The 9,707-nt window shown below is 37.3% G+C and overlaps 1 pseudogene; it reads right to left on the bottom strand.

Annotated features, from left to right (window-relative positions):
- Positions 1–6,153: 6,153 nt before the first annotated feature.
- Positions 6,154–9,707, bottom strand: part of LOC149531217 (auxin efflux carrier component 4 pseudogene) — a 29,474-nt pseudogene continuing 25,920 nt past the window's right edge.

The following is a 9,707-nucleotide window of genomic DNA, read 5'->3' as shown; positions in this document are numbered from 1 at the left end:
TAAAGTGGGTATGTCTTAGCATGAGGATCACCATCACATATGAAATATTTTCCAATAGAAATTATGTTTTTAAGAAAATGAAATATTTTCCATGTATACTAAAAATGAGGCACACTTCTATAAACCCTTATTCCCAAAGAATCTCATGGAAAGAGAGACTTGAGAGGTGGCTTATAGCTCTCTATCTATGATGTGCAAAGGTGAAAAATAGTAGTATGGTGGCTCTCAAATAAAATAAGCTATGCATCCCTTGTGAGTTGCTCCATAGAATGAGATATTCAAAGATAACAGCAAGGATGCTAGTATCCAGGAATTAAAGATGAATGTAATGCAAGATAAGATAAGGTGTTATGAAAGATACAAGCTAATAAGAATAAAGAGTTACAAAGCCTCTTATTTAAGCTATTTGATCTAAGCTAGAGCATAAAGAAAGATAAGATACATGCAAGTATGAGAATGAAAATGCAACAATTCTCCAAGCTCTCCCAAAGATCCAAAGTCACCAAGAAAACCTGCAACATAATGTTAGTACAAAAACATAGATGAGAAAATGGGGAGAGATTCTCCTTTTCAAGATAAATGGATGGTTGAGATTAAGAAGCAAGAGAGGAATAATCAAGGGAGGAGAATGCATCTTGAGTGGTCCGTGTGCACAAGAATCTTACCTAAGCAAGACAAACTATGGTACTTAAGAGGAAAAATATGTGTGGAAGAGAATTAAAGTGATTTGTAAAATAAAGAGTCCTCTCACATAGAAAAGTGTGCCCCTCATGTTATAAAAAAAAATCTTTTCTTTCTTTTTGAATAGTAATAATGCTCTTCATGTGCACACTTAGGATAATTGGGACTTTGGGGATTTTATTTAATTAAAAGGGATAAATTTATTGCAATTAAATAAAAGACTCAAGATAAAGTGGTCAAACCATAGGTTATAACCAAATAAATAGAAAAGTGATGATTTTAGTAGGAATAAGCAATGGATAAGTTAAGCAAAAATGGTAGCAAAGGGGCTCATAGTCTAGATGGCCATTTTTTGGTGATTATATTTTCCCCCCTCTGACTAATGTGTGATCAGTCTTGGAACACATTAAGTCAAAGAGTGAAGAAGGCAAGAAAGCAACAAATAGATAGATATATTAGACTCTAAAGAATGAGGCATAAAAAGATAGCAGAACCTGAATTCATAGTTAGTTAACAATAGAAATAGGCATTAGGAGAGACATAAGCAATCTCAATACTTAAGATGAGAATTTATATGTCAAGCCAAGTAAGTAGATAAATTAAGAGCAAATAGATAACCATAGCAGAAAAGTAGTGGTAGAGTATTCATGCCCCCTTGGAATCAAAATTGAAATTAGATAGAGGAGATGTAGAAATGATCTATGTTTAAAAAAAATGAGATAGAGTGAGGTTAAAGAGGATAGGTAAGTGATTAAGACTAGAGAATGACCACTAAGAAATGAAAATATGCCCAAATTTGAGTAAGATTAACCAAGAAAGATATAGAATCAGAATTAGGTCAAAGTAAGAATAAGCATGAAATGAAATAGAATGATCAAGAAGAGAAGAAGATAGTAGAAATGATGAAGAAATAAAGCAAGATTAATGCTTTAGTAAGATTCAGAGATTAAGCCTCAAAAAGTCAGCTAATTATGCAAAAGAAGAAAGAGTTTTAAAACAAAATTTTGACCAGCAAGATGAACCTAGAATTTGATCTTGATCTTGAAAATGGATCTAGGACATCAAAATCAGATAAGGCTACATTTTTTGTGCAAATCTGAGGAGTTCAAAGTCAAATGGTTATATAAAGGACCCAACAGGTGATTTTCAAAACATTTGTCTTATTTTATTTTGAGATCTTAGAGCATAGAGAGAGAGAGAGAGAGAGAGAGAGAGAGAGAGAGAGAGAGAGAGAGAGAGAGAGAGAGAGAGAGAGAGAGAGAGAGAGAGAGAGAGAGAGAGAGAGAGAGAGAGAGAGAGAGAGAGAGAGAGAATGATGGCCTAGAGGAGAGTTTCAATCGAGAGATGCCTATTCAAGCTCAACTACTACACATCCAACATCCACAATATGGTCCACCAGTAAGTATTTGACATATGAATTTTTTTGAGTTATTTTCAGAATTTTATCATGTTTTTATAGGGTTTCTATAGGTTTATAAAAAAAAATTGTATGATACTTTCTAAAGTAGAATATCACAATTATCAGAACTATCATATGATATAACTGGTACCCAAATTGTATTGTATCATTAATATGAGCATTATCATATTGAACTCACCCATTTATCATATGATACCAACAAAAAGTATCATATGGTTATAGAGAAAAGTAACCAACACATTTTTTTTTCATGTAGGAGGTATTTCTAGCTCTATTGATTAGGGCACCCAAGGTGGTGGGACTGAGAGTGGTGCCCTGACTAGATACCACAGAGAGATTTATGCTCAAGACCATGGGATTTGGAGGTCTACTTAAGTTGCTCCATATCTAGAAAAACCATGGACTATTAAAAAAATTAGTAGAGAGGTCTAGCATAGTGAGCACAACACCTTTCATCTTCCTACCTAAGAGGCCACAATTACTCTAGAGGATGTGTATTGCATTCTATGGGTGTCATGTCACAGAGATCCAGTGAGTCAGTTGAGAAGTTTTAGTTATCATTTTTACTTATCTTTTTTATATTAGTGTTGATGTAAAATATTTTATGTCACAAGTGTAATTTGATCAATCTCAAATAGATGGTAGAGTCACCATAAAGAAGTATTTAGATATCCGACCATCATAGATAGATACATAGTTTGGGACCAAATCATAGCATAGTATGGAGACCAATATTTGATGGCATGCATTTTATGCTCCTTGATTACATAGGCATTGATTATCGATAGGAATTAGCAAGGGTTCCTAAGTATATCGAGGAGACTGGTGATGGACTTGATGGGGAGGCCGAAATGGATGGCATGGGGTCTTACTATACTAGCAAACATGTATCATGAGCTACATGAGATCATATATAAGGAGGGGAGGAGCTAGGCATATGAGGCCATTCTGGTGCATATACGAGCATGGGATCACATTGTAGTGGTGTGTTTGAGGGTATATCCATGAGAGAGAGGGTAGCCCTTTATATACATATACTTAAGATTTATTACCTAGCCACACAATAAAGATGTAGCCTTCTATAGGAGGATATTAGATGAGTCATCCTTCTTTGAGTGGATGCCATACGTTGGGTGCAAGGGTTGGTATGAAGTTCAAGAGGAGCTTGGATATATGTTTAGCAATGGACCACTATTAGGGAGACATCCTAGGATGGTAGAGAGATTTATTATTAACCAGATATGGAGGTAGTTTAGGAAGAAGCATTGGATGCCTATAAAGACCACTACCTATGCCAAATTAAAAGAGAAGGAGGATATGGTTTGGCTACCCATGTTGTGCTATACAACCTATTTATAGGAGGCATAGGGATCACAATAAGAAATTTGGGACTATTTCCTAGTGGTGATAGATTTGGGAGTCTTAGCAGATTATGTATGAGAGATATAGAGGTTCCCCTTCCCTAGATTTAGAATTTAAGATGCCCTACCAAGAGATGATGGTAGATAAGGTGTTGATGAAGATAAGGGAGGAGATGGAGTAGATGTAATAGAGGGAGAGACAAACCTAGGGGCTCAAGAGAACCGTCAAGTAGTCATACTAGGTCAAGGAGCAAAGCTAGGGATGAAGATGTGGAGGAGGAGGATTCTAAAAGTGAGGAGAAGTAGATTAGATAGCCTCAGGTTGAAAGAGGAGGAGAGAAAAGGCAAGAGCCACCTATGGTAGCTAGGGGAGGAGAGGATCCATGGGACCAATGGATCAGGGCATTGGAGGTAGAGCTCCAATAAGAAGAGACTATAATAGAAATGAGAGACAAGCATCTCATTGATGCTAGAGTAGAGGCATAGAAATAGGAAAGAGTTCAACAAGAGGATCTAGCAGAGACCCAATGGGACAAAGATCAATAGGGAGAAAGGGAAGCTTACTACTAGGGGTATACATAGTAGTAGTGCCCAGGGAGTAGTGGGTGCCTCTCTACTCTGAGATAGAAAGGAGATCAAAGGGGGAAATATAGCCACCAGATAGGAAACAAGAACTACCTCTACAACCACATCTAACTTGAGAGGGAGGGAGCCATTCATAGGTCTAGCATAGGCTTCATGTTATTGTGACAATTTTGATGTATAATTGTTGAGATATTTATCCTACTTTTGCACTCATGTTATATAAACACTTGATATTCCACCATTTATATATGAGATTCTATATTTTACATTTAGCATTATGTACTTATCTCTTTTATGCTCATTTGATGGATGTATCTTAATGGTTCAGCACTTATGTTTATGTTTCATGTGATATTGATATGTATTCTTATGTTCATGTATGCGCATCTTATGTTGATATGCTCATAGATGTATTGATGTTTTATCTTTCATATGCTTAGCTCTATGTTATGATATGGACTCATGATTTGAAAACTCGGCACTTGGATAGATTAAGTGTGATTATGAGATTCACCTCATGTGATGACAAGATAGTAAAAGAGGTTACCAAAAGCCAAAAGTAGATGACAAGATATGATCAAGAAACATTGAGAGAAGGTCAATGCAATTAGCTGACACATCCATGAAAGATAAAGATGACTCTCTCAACATTCAAATGCAAAGAAAAGCTACAAATGAAACCTGAAATGCAAGCTAGTATGCAAAGGTGCAATTGAAAGGGTTATATAAGAAGGTCCTAGCTTTTTTCATCGAGCATTATTAGGGACATTGAAAGATCATACAATCATCACTAATATACAATGAGGATATGAATATGATCTATATCAGATAGTTATATGTGGGAACCTTACCTATATATATAGACATAAAAGTCAAGATGATAGTGAAATTAGATTCCCTAGGTTTAATGTAGCAAGATTATGCTCGCATCGAGACACAAAATTTCAAGATGGCCATAAGAATACACTTGCAAAAAATAATAAAGGATGATACATTGAAGATCTTATGTGTCAAGTGGGAAAAGAAAGATGCTCAAAACACCTAAGATCGACAAAGTATACCCACAGGAAGAAAGAAAAAAGAAAACATGCCACATGCCCCTAGTCCTCTAGTCCATGACATCCTTTAGAGATTATTAGGAAGGGAACACTCGATAAATATTTTGTCATAAATAACACACAAATAAAAATAAGCCAACTAGTCTCAACCAATTTTAGTGTTTAAGTGTGTGTGTAAAAGTTACATGACTATCTCCTTAGGACCCAAGTCTACTAATGAGAAGTATCACAACTTCCTATGTTGTAGCCAAAGTATATGATAAGTGTTGAGAAACAATTGATGTCAAAGGTAAGTGTTGACAAACATTGTTTAGAGAGCTATTGTTACCTATTTTTGCCTCCCACCAAAATTTGAAGTTTGAATGCAAACTGCACCCAATGGCTACTTCCCACTATTTTATTATTTTAATGCCATGGAAATATCAAAAAATAAAACTTTTAAAACCTATGGTATTTCCTAAGTTCATTTATGCCGACCTACAACTTTTTGCACTATCAAATATGGTTCAAATCTATGGTGGACGCTTTCCTACATTACCAAAACAAGCAATCTTTAAACATTGTGAGGAAGCCCCTTAGTGACGTGTAGCAGGTGGGTCTATGTTCTCTTATGGGCCATAGGGTGGACAAGGTGGTTGGCTGAGCTGGCAATTCTATTGGTGCCCGCTTTCTCGCATTCTGAGCTTTGTTAGACTTTTTGACAGTGCAAGCAAGCGCCCTGGTGACATATGTCCATGTGATGTCATAGTGGATATTTATGCAAGTTCAAAGAGCACATGTTATGAACACCATCCAATGTGATCAAATCAATGGTTGTCGCATGCTCGCAAGATGAAGTGACGAGAATGTTAAACAATGTGGGCATGTGCCCTTGCGACACATGGCTAGCATGACATCATGGGCCCACCCTTCTCAAAGAGGTAACAATGGCCCATATTCTATGGAAGTTGTCAAGCAAGTAAAAGTATGAAAAAGGTATCTCATTGGTCAATTTGCTGACTAGGTATGCAGTTACATAGATCTCTAATTGTCGTAGACTCAAATCAGATCAGTAGCTGGCACGTGCCTGCAATATAAAGATGCAAGGATGTTAAGGAATGTGGGCATGTGCCTTGATACCACATGTCCTTGTGGGGTTAGTTTTGTTCTAGGTGGCACCATTTGCATGCCAGGGTAATGTCAAGTTAGACCAGGTCGGACGTCAAATGTTTTCGTGGACCCAAGTTTTCATGGATAGGCACAATGAATGGAGTCTTTCCCGATCATTGATCTTGTGCAAACCTTGTCCCTATTAGGAAGAAGAATGGAGAAATTAAGTTATTTGTGGACTTTAGGGACCTTAACCAAGCCTCCCTTAAATATCACCATCCTCTCCCTTCTATGGAGCAGATTTTATCCAAGGTCAGTGGTTCAAGGAGGTTTTCATTTCTTGATGGATTTTCTAGCTACAATCAAGTACTGGTCAAAGAGTCTGATAAATACAAGATTGCATTTACCACAAAGTGGGGTACCTATTCTTATTATAAGATGCCATTTAGGCTAACCAATGTAGGTGGTACATTTCAGAAGGCAATGGAGATGGCCTTTAAAAGCATGATTGAAAAGTTTGTATTATTTCACCTTGATGATATCACAATGTATTCAAAGAATGTAGAAGATCATTTTGATCATTTAAGGTAGGTGTTTTTAAGGTGTAGAGAGTTTGGGGTATCCCTTAATCCAAGCAAGTGTGTCTTTGCCACCAATCAAGGAAAATTATTACGACACATTGTATTTGAGGATGGTTTAACCATTTATCCAGAAAGAACAAAAGCAATACTTGCTCTCCCTCTTCCTAAACATAAGAAGGGGCTGAAAAGTTTCGTTGGTAGGATAAATTTTGTAAGATTATTTATCCCTAATCTTTCTACCATGGTAAAACCCCTTACAGCTATGCTCAAGAAAAGTATGGTCTTTGCATGGACCAAGGAAGGGAAGGAAAGTTTTGAAGAGATCAAGGCAGCCATAGCCTCATCCCCTACTCTCATTAATCCAAACTTTGAAAAAGATTTCATCCTTTATACCCTAGGTGGCGAGTCAAGCATTTCTATTGTCTTGACTCAAATAAACAATAAAGATAAAGAGCATCCCATAGCCTTCTTTAGTGAAGGGCTTAAAGAGTATGAAGATGAATACAGCTATGTAGAGAAGCAAGCCCTTGTAGTCATCAGAGCTTTAAAGAAATTTAGAAACCTCCTGTCTCATAATAAAATTTATCTATTAGTACCCCATGCCAGTGTGAAAGATTTCCTTTTGAGCAAAGATATTAGTGAGAAGAGAGTTGACTGGATTACTAAAGTGATGGAATATGATGTTGACATCTAGATCACCAAGTTGGTAAGGGGGAAAGAGTTGTGTAAATAGATGATATCATCTCAAGAATTAGATGAGCAAGTTTCTATGATACTAATAGAGCAACAAGAAGCAAGAACTAATGACCCAAGGAATTGGATGGATGATATGAGAAATTTCTTATTAGGCAATGGATATCCTCAGGGTTTAGATAGGAATAAAAGAAGGCAGTATAGATTGCAGTCAATCCCTTATGTTATGGTTGATGATATCCTTTTTAGGAGAGATTTTAATGGAGCTCTATTAAGATGCATTGACACAGACCAAGCTAAAAGAATGATCAAAGAGCTTCATGATGGTCATGACGGTGGTCACTTCTCAGCAAGGATAACTGCAATAAGGTCATGAGGGCCAGTTACTACTGGCCATCCCTATTCCATGATTGTCATAGGTATGTGAGGAAGTGTGAAAAATGTTCCTTCTTTTCTAGTAAGTAGAAGCTTGCAGCTCTTCCTCTTCATCCCATTCAGGTGGACTAGCCTTTTGCTCAATGGGGATTGGATTTCATAGGCCCTATCAATCGTCCTTCTAGTTCTGGTCACAAATGGATTTTAGCTACTACAAATTACTTTAACAGATTGACAGAGGTAGTTTCATTAAAGGATGCCATAGAACCTTTAGTTGTTGAGTTCCTTGATAGAATTGTGACTAGGTTTGGTACCCCTTCAACCATTATTTTAGATAATGCAAGATCTTTTGTGGGAGCTTAGATTTGTGCATGGGAAGTTGACCATAATATCTACTTGAGCTCATCCTCAAACTACTATCCTTAGGGCAATAGTTTGGCTGAGTCCTCCAACAAAAATTTGATTAGCATTATGAAGAGAACTATAGAGGATAACCAGAGGTGTTGGAATCAAAATTTGAGAACTACACTGTGGGCTAGCAAAATAACACCTAAGCTGTCAATAGGGAATTCACCATTTATGTTGGTATATGGTAGAGAAGCAAGGCTTCCAATTTCATTAGAATTTCCATCCCTAGAGCTAGCTCATCAACTAGAGTTAATTGAAGATGATGCCATGACAGTAAGAATGGTAGAGCTGATGGAATTGGAAGAGAAAAGAGGTTAGACCATGCAAACCCTAGAAATACATTAGTAGTAGGTGAAAAGGAGTTTTGACAAGAAGGCTAGGGTGAGAACTTTTAGGGAGGGTGATTTAGTTTTGAAATGGGATGCGAACAGGGAAAAACCAGGGAGACACTCAAAATTTGATGCACTATGGAGTGGTCCCTATCTAATTGTCAGTTGCAAGCAAGCTAATGCTTTTCAATTAAGTAGACCTGGTGGTGAAATTTTTCCTATCCCAGTTAATGGGATCTATCTCAAACCATGTTTCTAAAAGGCTTGAAGCTTTCTGTACATATTAGAGTAGTTTCCTTTCTGTTGTTTTTAGATTTCCAAGAAGTGCATGAGCACATGTGTTTTGCCAAGTTTACAGAGTTGTAGAGATAGAGATTTTTAGTATTTTACTACCACACAGGTAGGGTTAGGGTTTTACAGTGCACTGATCCACATATTTCACAACTCTATAGCCCAATGGATGCATAAGGTCACTGGTCATATGTGTAGCTAGCTTGCGTCCCCTCTAAGTCGCCAGAGATATTACCCATTTTTGCCTCCCGCCAAAATTTGAACTTTGAATGCAACCCGCACCCAACGGCTATTTCCCACTATTTTATTATTTTAATGCCATGGAAATATCAAAAAATAAAACTTTTAAAACCTATGGTATTTCCTAAGTTCATTTCTACCAACCTGCAACTTTCTGCACCATCAGATCTAGTTCAGATCTATGGTGGGTGCTTTCCCACATTACCAAAAAAAGTGATCTTTAAACATTGTAGGGAAGCCCCTTAGTGATGCATGGTAGGTGGGTCCATGTTCTCTTGTGGGCCGTAGGGTGGACAAGGTGGCTGCCTAAGCTAGCAATTCTATTAGTGCCCACTTTCTTGCATTCTAAGCTTTGTCAAACTTTTTGACAGTACGGGCAAGTGCCCTGGCGACACGCATCCATGTGATGTCATAGTGGATATTTACATAGGTTTGGAGAGCACATGTTATGAACACCATCTGATGTGATCAGATCAATGGTTGGCACATGCCTGCAAGATGAAGTGATGAGAATGTTAAACAATGCAGGCATGTGCCCTTGCAACACATGGCTGGTGTGACATCATGGGCCCACCCTTCTCAAAGAAGTAATGATA

Source organism: Cupressus sempervirens, chromosome 11 (genome assembly GCF_028749045.1).
Source record: "Cupressus sempervirens isolate cs-2001-9-10 chromosome 11, ASM2874904v1, whole genome shotgun sequence".
NCBI lineage: Eukaryota > Viridiplantae > Streptophyta > Pinopsida > Cupressales > Cupressaceae > Cupressus > Cupressus sempervirens.
This window is presented reverse-complemented; position numbering and strand designations above follow the sequence as displayed.